We start from the raw sequence: 13,437 nt of genomic DNA, 5'->3' as shown, positions 1-13,437 counted from the left end.
TGTGGGAAAAAGGACAGCTTGCTCTGTGACGACATTCATGAGCATTTCTACATTCTAATTTCTTCATATAAGAGAAGTATTTATTTTACACGAGAGCGCTGAACTAAGCTTATATTACATTTCTTGGATCTGAAGTGACGCATGCATCAATTGTGGGAAAAGAATTATTACTTTGTTTCACTTCAGATCCAAGAAATGTAATATAAGCTTAGTTCAGCGCTCTCGTGTAAAATAAATACAGGGTTATTATAAATGATTGACCTGATTTCATAAATTCACTGTAGCTTTATTATTTGACATATTGTCAAAAAACTTTGGAGACGTCTAGAAAAACTCAAAAAGTTTTTTTGTGACATATTACAAGTGCCCTATATGTTCCCCCCTAGCAATTCTGCAAATATCAATTCGATAATCAAGTTCTTCCCACACTCGGTGCAGCATGTCCCTATCAATCCGTTGGAAAGCACTGTTGATGCGAGCTCTCAGTTCTGTTAGGTTTGTTGGTAGCTGAGGCATAAACAATGTATCCTTCACAACCCCACACAAAAAATCGCATGGGGTTAGGTCCGGAGAGCGTGGAGGCCATGACCGGAATTGCTGATCATCGTTTGTCAATCTCCTGTTTAGGAATTCACGAAAGTGTCGTCGCACTGTTACGACAGACTGATGTGAATGAAACTCGAGCACAACATAAGCTTTCTCTCTGCCTGTCGCCATATTGAATAAATGCTCACTGCTGCGCTCTCGTGGCAGAAATCAGAAGCGAACCTGCAACACAAAAAAACTTTTTGAGTTTTCCTATACGTCTGCAAAGTTTTTTTGACAATATGTCAAATAATAAAGCTACAGTGAATTTATGAAATCGGGTCAATCATTTATAATAACCCTGTACTTCTCTTATATGAAGAAATTAGAATGTAGAAATGCTCATTAATGTCGTCGCAGAGCAAGCTGTCCTTTCCCCACAATTGACGACTTCCGGTTATTTATTGACCGTAGCAAATATATTAAATACCATTGTTTCGAAGACGCAATCAAGCACTATATGTGGGAGTCAGAAATACATTAATTATTTGGCACGTGTAAGAAAACACATGCAGGAAGAACCTTTCAGAAAAATTATACCAAGATATAAATTTGCAACCCTACTCTTTCTCCCATTTTAATGTTTTGAATAAAAGTTCAGTTGAAAACTGAAAAATAAACTTTAAGGGGATGGGGAAGAAGCAAGATATCCACCAGGAGGAACCCCTTAATGCGTCCTTCATTATCGCATCATTAAAAATGCTTTCCTTGGGGTTCGTAGCGGGACTCAACACAGGGGAAACATTTGGCGAAACGGGGGAGGCGGGTATTAATTTGCCATTTGGAGACGGAAGCGACCCGTGTTGCTTCATCAAGCAGAAGGAGCTTGAATCCTGCGCACGGGGAGGGAAGGGGTGGTGGTGCCTGTTTGCTTGAACAAAAGCAACTGGAGATTTCTCTAAAAGTTTCCCCTGGTTTCAAATAATTAGGGAGTACTTTCAGCTCGTGAACTTGAGGATATTTGGAGGTACCGAGAACAAGACAAAATCGACGAACGATTTCTGACTTGATTTTTGTTATTTAGCATTGCTTTTCTGCCACTTGTGCAGGGTGGCTAGTCACTTGGAATTCATTGAATTCCGGGAAATATGCGTGAATTATTGGCTTCGGGAAATATGCGTGAATTATTGGCAGAATTCTCTCAATCCATATACTTCGTTAGTGTTCTTTGCAGGACAATCTATCTGATGGACGGAAGATTATCGCAAGATAAGATATCTTCAAGTAGATTAGGTAAAATTGAGTTTGAAATCCTTATACAATTAACAAAATTTTCGTAGATTAGTATATCCCCGTAACATTTGTGACTTGTGTTTGCAGTTGTATTTCGAGTCTTCGAATTTAAAATGGCAAATGCACACTCCGCTCCTTAAATTAAATACTTTAAATATACAACTGTTTAATTGAATTGAATTAGAATTTTTGGATACCTTGGAATCATACAGATCCTGTGTGTGTATGTGTGTGGATTGTGAGAGGTGATAATACGTGAGGTTGAAATAGAGAAAACATCTGATTGTATACTCCACGCGTTTAATTCGTTAACGTCGAAGAACTGAAGGGAGCCGCCGCCACAAACGTGGGTGGGGATAAAGAGCGACCGAGTTTTTTTCGTCCTATCACACTCAACCTTCAGCTAATGGGCGTAGCTGTCATTGTGCTCGTCTACTCTACGTGGAGTCCTTGAGCCAATAGGCGCAGCTGTCATTGTGCTCTTTTACTTCACGTGGAGTCCTTGAGCCAATGAGCGCAGCTGTCATTGTGCTCGTCTACCCCACGTGGAGTCCTTGAACCAATAGGCGCAGCTGTCATTGTGCTCGTCTACTCCACGTGGAGTCCTTGAACCAATGGGTGCAACTTCATTGTGCTCGTCTACTCCACGTGGAGTCCTGAGCAAATTGAACAAGCTTCATTATGCTCGTCTACTCCTAGTGGAGTCCTTGAGCCAATAGGCGCAGCTGTCATTGTGCTCGTCTACTCCACGTGGAGTCCTTGAGCCAATGGGCGCAGCTGTCATTGTGCTCTTCTACTCCACGTGGAGTCCTTGAACCAATGTGCGCAACTGTCATTGTGCTCTTCTACTCCACGTGGAGTATTTGAGCCAATGGGCGCAGCTGTCATTGTGCTCTTCTACTCCACGTGGAGTATTTGAGCCAATGGGCGCAGCTGTCATTGTGTTCGTCTACTCCACGTGGAGTCTTTGAGCCAATGGGCGCAGCTGTCATTGTGCTCGTCTACTCCACGTGGAGTCTTTGAGCCAATGGGCGCAGCTGTCATTGTGCTCGTCTACTCCACGTGGAGTATTTGAGCCAATGGGCGCAGCTGTCATTGTGTTCGTCTACTCCACGTGGAGTCTTTGAGCCAATGGGCGCAGCTGTCATTGTGCTCGTCTACTCCACGTGGAGTCTCAGTCACATGACTGCGGATACGCTGTTGCCGTACTTTGCAACTTCAATGTGAAGACCGTGGGTGCTTGTGCGCGGAGGGACAAGGTGGTGTAGAGTAGATGTGTGACAACACTGTGCGTTGAATGTGATTGTTGCAGCTGGTGGGCGCGCTCCGTGGACTTCAAAGCCAGCTTTTCGTTAACGAAGCTAGTGCATCGACTCTACCCTTGAATTTTTGGAAAGCTAGCCTTGAAAACAGGAAATTATACTTGAATTTTTATCATGGACCTAGAGCGGCCATCTTGTTTTTTTCACTAATGAGGATGACTGATGAAATTATGAAATTGATAATGAGACACCCGTAAAGAACACCCATGCCTACGTCAGGATACCAACCCGGAACCCTTGGCGTTCTAGCACGCTGTGATGGTCGTAATAGACGCAAGATCTCGCCACTGATGATACCAGGTTTGAATCCCAGCTTTGGTGTGGATGAGTTTTCTCCTCATAAAAACAAACAAGCATGATGAACGTGCGGAGATGCTTTTCAACGTAACACATGTTTCTTCGGGATATGATAACAAATGCCAGAGTTGTAATGTTCCAAAAACGTTCAGTTGTGTCGTCGTTACACTGTATATCATCTATGTGCCATAACCTATTTCATATAACAAGTTTGAGTTCAGTAGATGTACACAAATTTGCGTTTTGCATTGTACCTGTGCCTTCTTTATAAAGAAAGCCTGTGTAGAGGCTTTGATTAGATGCAACGTCATCAATAGTGGGTCGTAGATCGCAACATAACAGACACATAGTTACACAATAGCATACTGCACACTTTATTCACACATTATTACTTTCAAGTCTACGCTTATTCAACACACATTCGACACTGTATTGCTGATATCGTATTATGCTCTGTTTGATACTTAGTAGACAATTGTTTAAAAAGTTTAGAAGAGTACAAAGAATGTTTCACACTTCTTCAACAATGAAATCCCGGGTTTCATTTTTACAACATCCCTTGTCCCTTGCTTACCATCGTCGCCATGTTGTTAACATAGTATACATTATCTAAACGTAGAATGTAGACAACCGTTGTTTACGCGTAGACGCACTGCCTACCGATGATGACGTTGCAGGAGTCTTTGCATTGGCCTTGTTATTATGAGAAGGCATTGATTGATTCTCGTCGAAAGCTTTGTTAAAATCTATTCGATGCACTCTTGCCCATGCTAATTCCTAACCTTATGCATGAGTCATTATAAATGCAAGCACCAAAAAGACAATAAAACGTGTCAATACCGCTGTGGTTGATGCTGGTTGTAGTGAACCGTGAAGCCCTATGCTTGGCCGGTTTCCGATCTCTGCAGTGACGTTTCTTCCGCCGTGCGTCAATCCAAATCACATTACAATCTGTTTCTGACTTTTTCAAGTTCGGACAGGCTCAGCAGAATATTTATCGTCAAAAACGAATTTGGCTCGTGCGTTTGAATCAGCTCTCTGAGTTATTTATGAATCTGTTTCCGACTGCGTGTCAAGAGAAGAGTTACATTATAATCAGTAATCACACCATGGCTGTATAGATAAGGGAGGGGGGTTAACTGGTTCAAGCCCCTCCTTGTACTAACTACGTAATCAAGTCTTCAAAATTGGTCAAAGCACCACATTGATTGAAATGATTTTGAAGGTTATACAGGGTGACGCATATTGTATCTACCAACTTCAAATGACAACGGAAGACGGTGAGTGCTTGTAGTATGGTTATGAAGTAAAAATATACAACATAGGCATTTAATACAGTGCACAATATGGACAGTACAGACATCAGTGCACCTTGCAAATAACACCCTCTAAATATCCTCCTCGTGCTTGGATGAACTGTTTGAGGCGATGCAGGAAGGCTTTCATGGCGCGCGTCTCAACATGTCCTGTAGAATAGCGCGTATTGCACGGCTGCTGACGGTTCACAATATTACCCGTGACGCTTTACTCCCACCTCAGAATGCTCCTTCCACGTAGTACACGCAATAGTCAACCTCACTTCCACGTAGTACACCCTGGACTGCAGACTAACGAGGCTCTGGCGACTGGCCCCACGACCAGTATAATTCTGTGTCGTCCTGTGTTTTGTCCTTATTTGTGCTGAGTGCTCCTTTACAGCCTCAGCTTTTAACGAAAGTCAGAAGATTTTAATATTTTATGATTTTAGTTATGCAACGTTAGAGTTGTTATGTGTAACGATAAGGGGCTGGCCCCCGTATAACGTGACGGGTGTAAAATAGCCTTAGTGCTGACGCACACAAAATTTTAAAATCAAATCAAATCAAACCACCTCAGAATGCTGTGGCTCTGGAACAGGCGCATGGCGATCTTCACTGTTCCGCCGTAGTGCCCGGTGCCTGTTTGGATGAAGGCCTTCCACCGCCGCAATCCGCGTCTGCAGCGCCCAACGTTTCATGCTATACTATACGGCGTACGCTTTTAGAAGGAACATGAGTTCAGCCAATACGCATCCAGTGCTGTCGCGCTGCTGCCAAACCAACTGCTAGCGGAAAGGAAACGCAGAGATTTCGCCGTGTCCAATATTCAGCTTTTTATATGTAATGCATGCACGTGATATTTGAGTACAATGAAATATATAGTAAACAATTCTACACAGGATTATATCATATCACTGCAGCATATATAAGAAACTCGTACCTCGTTTCTGTTTTCTGGCATGTTTCCCAGGAGATTTGAATAGGGGTTCGCCGATTTCTGTGGTAGATACTTTGCCCTGATTTACAATACGCAACACAGTATGCACACAGACACCACACGCTTTAGCCGTAAGTTCTCGACTCTGAGAAAACACTGTTTCAGGACGCACTTCTTCCGACGCCAATTCATTGAAGTAAGAATATACTTTACAAGTAAGATTTCTGTCTTGTGAACGTAATATGTTACCTTCGGTGCCTGTACTACTGGTACTACGTTTCGAGAGCAACGTTATTAATTTGATTTGATTTATTTTACTTTGCTTTTCTGTCACTTTTGGCTAATTGCGAAGATGGGAATGAGTGATGATATAATGAAATTGATGAATGGACATTCATAAACATCCATGTCCAGGCTGGGATTCGAACCCGGGACCCCTGGCGTAGTATCGCGATATGCTAACCACTGCACCATAGGGGCCGGCGTGACATTATTTAATAACACTCACGGAACACAAACTATTGCACAACTATCGAACATAATGGTTGTAATACACAGCGCGGTACGACACCAGGGTTCTCGGGTTCGAATCCCGGCTCGGGCATAGGTGTTTGTAAGTAAGTTTCTAAGGCAGGTTCAAAATGTCGTGCCCCATCTTATGATGAACCTTAAAGTGGTGAGTTTTATGCAAAGTCTTGCGCGCAAGATAAAATACAGAACACGGTGTTTAACTTGCGCGCCGCAGTCTCCTAACTGTACAACGTTGCACTCCTGCCATTGGCTGGTCGCCAAGGACACGCTCTCAGTAGCTCCGGCCGATATCGCTTCTAAAACGTGCGTCGTATAATTGCCTGACTCCCAACTCTCCACGGATGTAGGTATGACACACATTCGCACGTGCATCCTGGCAGGGTTGCCAAATCAAATTAGTACATGCATTATGCGCCGCCCTGTATTAATCTCTCTCTCTCTTACACACACAACTAGGTTTTTAACAGGGTTGTTAAAGGTCAATGAAACCCATAAATTCTGATGGGTTCTATTGGGTTTTGCTGCAGGAGCGGAACATTTTTTCTCGCACAATTTAAATTCGGTCCAAGTAGGGTATTGTTACATTGAAAAAAGGTTCCTGGACCGAATTGAAATTGATCCGGAAAAAATGGTTCCCGGACCGTATTTAAATTGATCCGGAAAATGGTTCCTGGACCTAATGTCTAGAAATCATTTACGTTTGCTGATTTTTATCTCCCAGTCCGGAATCGAAATTATTTACAATTCCTGGACCAGGGTTGACCGATTAAAAGTTGCCTTCTAAAAATGTCCGCAAGCACGTTTTACATTGTAATGTCACGCTGCGGTTGTAGAAAGCGTAGCACAGGGAATAAATAATAACGCCGTTGTTCTCTCGTGGGCCAGGAACAAAAACTCCCTTGTCGAAGAGTTACTGTACATAACGCAATGGACTATATTAGCGTGGCGTCACATTGAGCTCAAACAAAACCGTCGCGTGTTGCTCCGGCATCCGATCCAGGAACTGCAGCCAATAGGAGCCGCTCAGCAGATATCACAACAAGGACAGGTAGTGTTGCCAGAGGTGTTGCTGCAAACAAGTGAAGGAACACGCGCGAGAGAATGGGGCTGAATGGAGAGGGGTAACGTGACTGCAGCGTTTGCGTTTCGCCCATTTCTACCTTGTACCTTAGATTCTCGAGGAACCCAGCACCTGGATTAGTCTTTCATGCTCACAAGTGGATAATTGTTTATCGTCAGGTCCGTAATTGATCCAAGTTGCGTATTGTTTCGTTTCAATACGGAACTAGGACCGTATTTAAACTGATTCGGGAAAAAAAGGTCCCCTGGACCGTATTGAGATTCATTCAGAAAAAAGGATTCCTGGACCGAATTGAAATACGGTACAGATAAAAAGGTTCTTCACGGTCCAGAACTCATTTACGCTTGCTGATTTTCTCTCCTGGACCGGAATTGAATTTATTTAAAATTCCTGAACCTTTAACAACCCTGACTTTAACTGCCAAGCCGAATTTTGCATTTCCTTGTGGGAGTCTGGAGCTATTTGGGTGATGTGTTTTAGAGTGCTGCACACAGAGGATTTCGGTCGATCGCCAAATAGTTCGTGCGGACGACGCTAGATAGCGTACGGAAATGAGAGCTTCATTGCTTAAGCAAATAACGCTCGAACAGACAAGACGAGCCGTATACATACGAAGCCCGGTAGTACACGTATAACCGTAATTTGTCTGTGTTAGTAAGCTCTCAAATAAGGATCGTGAAGTGAAGGATGCAGTGAAATTGAAGCTTAAGTGAACATAGTCATTATCTCCATGTTAAAATGAAGTTTAGTCTATCTTACCAATACACAGTAATATGAGAATGAAATAGATGATTGTGGGCTGAAACTACCAAAGCGGATATTTTACATGTGTCTACGATTATTTTTACATTAAAATTATATTCGATTGCATACAGTGCAAAAGTAGTACCATGCAGTACTCTACAGGGTGAGTCATAAGTCTCCATACAAATGGTGTAAACGGTGACTAATGTTTATTTTTCCTTTTCAGGCAGGTGAACCAATAAAAAAGATATCCCACTAACGAAGGAAGAACGGATTGACATCATTCTGTTGGCTGGGAGTGGTACCACCTGTCATGTAGCACGTACATTCAATGCAACCCAGAGAACGCAGATATCCCATGACACCGTGGCCAAACTCATCAAGAAATTCAGTGTTCTTTCACAGAACTCTGCTCTACGGTCGGGATCGTCCTCTGTAAGATGTTGCAAGAGCTGCAGCTTGTATATGCGCCACTTGTCGTTGGTCTTCCAGGCCTGCTTTCGTCGGCGACGGAACCTGTCCTTCTGAATTTCTTGATAAGTTTGGCCACGGTGTCATGGGTTACCTGCGTTCTCTGGGTTGCATTGAATGTACGTGCTACATGACGAATGGTACCACTCCTAAACCAACAGAATGATGTCAATCCGTTCTTCCTTCGTTCGAGGCATCTCTTTTTCATTGGTTCACCTGCCTGAAAAGAAAAAATAAACATTAGTCACCGTTTACACCATTTGTATGGAGACTTATGACTCACCCTGTAGAGTACTGCATGGTACTACTTTCGCACTGTATGCAATCGAATATAATTTTAATGTAAAAATAATCGTAGACACATATATAATTTGTACAAAACAAATAGCTTGTTTGAATTAACAAGAAACGTTTTGTTTAGTTTTCTGGTAACTGCAAACAAAACATTTGATAATCATGAATAAATATGTGGTTAACTATAAACATAATTATATGGACGATTATTGAAAAAAAAATGGTTCTGGTGAATAATCGTTTCTATTTAAACAAATATTTAGTTTTGAGGAATTATATTTTCGTCATTAAAAAAAACACTTCTACGCGTAGTTTTAATCAAAACGTGTTTATTTTCTTTAACAATTGTAAATTAGAAGAAGCATAGAACGTTTAACAACGTTTCAGCTTCACTTACGAAACATTCATTATTTTACAATTATATATTTTCCACCCAGGGTAACAATACTTTAGCTTTTAGATATGCTTTAACAATGCAACCATCTACCATACTAAACTTCTCAAAAACTAAATAAGCTGACCAAGGCAGTAATTTATTTTATTATAAAACATAAACTAAACGTAACGTTTCAACCTTCTAGCAAGGTCTTCTTCAGACTCTGCACCAAGTACAAATGTAACAACGTACAAAAACAGGACAAACATTACTCCCCTCCAGACAATTAGAAAGTTGTTCTGGAACATTCACACTTTCTGATAGTCTGGAGGGGAGTAATGTTTGTGTATATATATCGTCCTGTTTTGTACCTTGTTACATTTGTACTTGGTGCAGAGTCTGAAGAAGACCTTACTAGAAGGTTGAAACGTTACGTTTAGTTTATGTTTTATAATAAAATAAATTACTGCCTTGGTCAGCATATTTAGTTTTTCATATCATGGAAACAAGGCTTAATGGTGTTATAAACTTCTCAGTAGCATTGCTTTTTTGCCACATTTGGTTAATCGCGATCGTGAGTATGAGAACACTACAGTTGCTGACCAAGGCAGTATTATTATAAACTATAACACGTGACGTCTCCACCCTATATCAGGGACTTCCTCAGACGGACTAAACTATAACTAAACTATAGCATTTTAGTTTAAGGAAAACACTGATATGGGGTGGAAACATCACGCGTAAAGTGTTTTTAGTTTATAATAAGACTGCCTTGGTGAGCAACTGTAGGGTCATTCCATGTCAAATCATCCAGAATTTTGAGAAAATGTCACCCACAATCTCCGATTTTGATGAAATTCAGTATACTTATAGAACTTTTGATGCTAATTACAAAAATGACAACTTTTTTGAGATTGGTCAAGGGGTTCAGAAATTACGCGATTTTAAAAATCTCCCTGTACGCCACATGCGGCTCCACTTTGAATGACACGCATTAGGTTATAAATTATAGTATCTTCTCTCAGGTTTGCCGTAGAAACTTCAAGTTTGATTTCTTTTGCTCAGGATAGTGTAAGCTTTCATTTAAATAAGGTTTCTGATCGGTGTATCAATAATCATGTATTTTATGTATAGTTTCATGTATTTTTTTAGAAAAATAAATGACTAACTTCAAGAGCGAATTTCGTGCAATGCCCCCCTTCAATTTCACCCAAATTTTGTATACAGGTAGCTGAGAGTGGGTACTAATGCTTGATGGTAAAATTGGGATGGGCAGTTTAGAGACAGGGTGATCAAAAAATCATTTTCATTAAAAGTTAATCTTATTAAAAATGCTTATGTATTTAGCACAAAGTCTGAAGTACAATATGTTTTGAGGTATGATATTCAAAATTTCTGTTCACTATGTGTGAAGGTAAGCATAGGCGTAACCTGGTGGGGGCAAATAGAATCATTTGCCCTATCCAAACTTTATAGATTAATTAAAACCTGCAAGTCAAATATATTTTGTGAACCTCCTGGCACTTGAGGAACAAACAAAAAAAGAGTAATTATTGTGATTTTTCAAATGTATTTAGCAAATGATCTTTGACACTATTTTTATGGGACTGAAAACTTTGATTCTCTCAACCAAAGATAGTTCCCAAGTTACGCCCATGAAGATAGTACCGAAAAATACTTACTCGATTGTATTCTATGCATTACCAAAATATCATGCACTATAAATTATGCAGTTCACATTTTCTGTTCCCAACTGTAAAAAAAATATATATATCCGTACCTTCTCTGGATGCTACGTAAAAGGATTTTCTTGGAATTGCTGGCCTGTCAAGGAAGCTATGCTTTGTTGCATGCTAACTTCATCCACGCTTTACTTCAATTCATATCTACTTGTATGTGAAAACTTCAGTGTTTTAGGTGAACTATCGAGCTAGGAAACAGTCATCGTTGAAGGAGTGGATCTTTGGATTTTGTTGAACTTGGAATGGAGGAGAAAGAAATAGGTGCAAGTGGAATCAATGACACCATATTCAAAATACCGTGGTCAGCATTCAAATGATTTCTTAATTAAAATCGTTCAAACAAAGTTGATTCTGTGTTTCATCATTTATTTGCAGTAGTAATGTAGGTTTATGAAGACATACGGATTATGTACTAGAAACACAATTTGTAATTTTTACACAAATCAATGATCATTAACTGTAAGTTTCTTTCACAGTAACTGTAAAGTAACTCAGTTACTTTCAAAGTACCAGTAACTGTAACAGAGTTACTTTTTAAATGAGTAACTGAAACTCGGTTACTTGTAAAAAGTAACTTACCGAACACTGTAAATAACCTGTAGCCTATGTTCAAAACAGTGCATGCTTAATCTTCCTGGTGCTGTTGTATAGTACTTTGCAATCGCTGACACATTGTACTGCGGATTGTTATCATTTCACCTTACGTGATTAATAAGAAATTTATGCCTCTAATACTATTCCTGTGGAATTGGTACTTCATTGCTGAACTTGTTACTTGATACTGTTGATGTCTATACAAGTCTTCTAAGTGTTCCAACCACCCCATCACAAGGAGATTTTCTGTGGTATGTGGCAAGAAAAACTCCATTTGGAAAAACTTCAATCAGCACAAATGTGTATTATTAATTCTTACTTCATATTACGTATCTCCGCGAAGAGTATAAAAAAAATCCATATTGAGATAAAATGCACAAAAAGAAGAATGTTCTCGAAGAAAATTTGCTAAGCTTGGGAATGCTAATGACTATGATTATATTTTTTTAAAAAAAATTGAAGACAGTTGAAACTAACTTAGATAGAGTGGAACTTCGATTTTACGTTGTTCAGGGGACCAAGCTGAAAAAACTTAGAATGCGAGAAAATGTAAAACCGAGGAAAATTTGCTATGTTGGGACCACCATGAATGTAAAATGCAGGGAAATGTAAAATCGAGGAACTTGAAATCGGGGTTCCACTGCAATTATTATTTGTAGGTTTTAATTAATCTATAAATTTTGGATAGGGAAAATTATTCCCTTTGCCCCCACCAGGTTACGCCTATGCTTACCTTCACACTTAGTGAACAGAAATTTTGAATATTATACCTCAAAACATATTGTACTTCAGACTTTGTGCTAAATACATAAGCATTTTTAATAAGATTAACTTTTAATGCAAATGATTTTTTGATCACCCTGTCTCTGAACTGCCCATCCCAATTTTTCCATCAAGCATTAGTACCCACTCTCAGCTACCTGTATATAAAATTTGGGTGAAATTGAAGAGGGGCATTGCACGAAATTCGCTCTTGAAGTTAGTCATTTATTTTTCTAAAAAAATACATGAAACTATACATAAAATACATGATTATTGATACACTGGTCAGAAACCTTATTTAAATGAAAGCTTACACTATCCTGAGCAAAAGAAATCAAACTTGAAGTTTCTACGGCAAACCTGAGAGAAGATACTATAATTTATAACGTAATGCGTGTCATTCAAAGTGGAGCCGCATGTGGCGTACAGGGAGATTTTTAAAATCGCGTAATTTCTGAACCCCTTGACCAATCTAAAAGAAGTTGTCATTTTTGTAATTAGCATCAAAAGTTCTATAAGTATACCGAATTTCATCAAAATCTGAGATGGTGGGTGACATGGCCTGGATGATTTGACGTGGAATGACCCTGTAGTATTTTTTATATGGAAACTAGGCTTAATAGTGTTACCATGATGATGAGTAATGATACGATTAAATTAATGTAGGAACGCTTACAGAGAATACCCATGGTTTTATGTTTTCTAATAGTTCATTATTTGATAATGAAGAATCCTTTTATTTTTTGTTTTAATTGAGATTTTACAACCTAACACTTCTTTTTTAATGTATTGTTAAAGTAATTGTAACGATTTGGGTATGTTTAAATTGTGTAGGAAAAAAAACATCAATACAAAATGGTTTTGTCTGATTAGAGCTTCGTAAGCAAAATCGAAACGTTGATACTTAAAGCTTTTATGCTTACTGTATTTGTATTGGAATGGAAGTATTTGAGATGTAAATGTTTGTATACGTTGTGTAATTACGGCGATTTGGGGGCAGTTTCCCACCTCCACTTTTGCCCCACTGTGGCCTGTTAATGTTAAGCCTTGCCCCCTCATTTTTGGCACTCAATCACAGTTACTGATTATGGTGAATGTATTTAGGACAAACAATCTGCACCTGTTGTACAGTCAACGGCAAAGATACTAGTAAGCAAATTGTCCACCTCT

The 13,437-nt window shown here is 39.7% G+C and overlaps 1 protein-coding gene across 1 annotated transcript in view; it reads left to right on the top strand.

Moving 5' to 3' along the window:
• The window catches only part of LOC145999394 (uncharacterized), a gene marked incomplete at its 5' end in the record, with an annotated part of 88,275 nt that overhangs the window by 71,900 nt on the left and 2,938 nt on the right, over positions 1-13,437 (top strand). The window lies entirely within an intron of this gene.

This window comes from Lepisma saccharinum, chromosome 15, assembly GCF_977018435.1.
Source record: "Lepisma saccharinum chromosome 15, izLepSacc3.1, whole genome shotgun sequence".
In the NCBI taxonomy this organism is placed as follows: Eukaryota; Metazoa; Arthropoda; class Insecta; order Zygentoma; family Lepismatidae; genus Lepisma; species Lepisma saccharinum.
The sequence above is the reverse complement of the archived record's forward strand: the minus strand, read 5'-3'. Positions and strand labels throughout refer to the sequence as shown.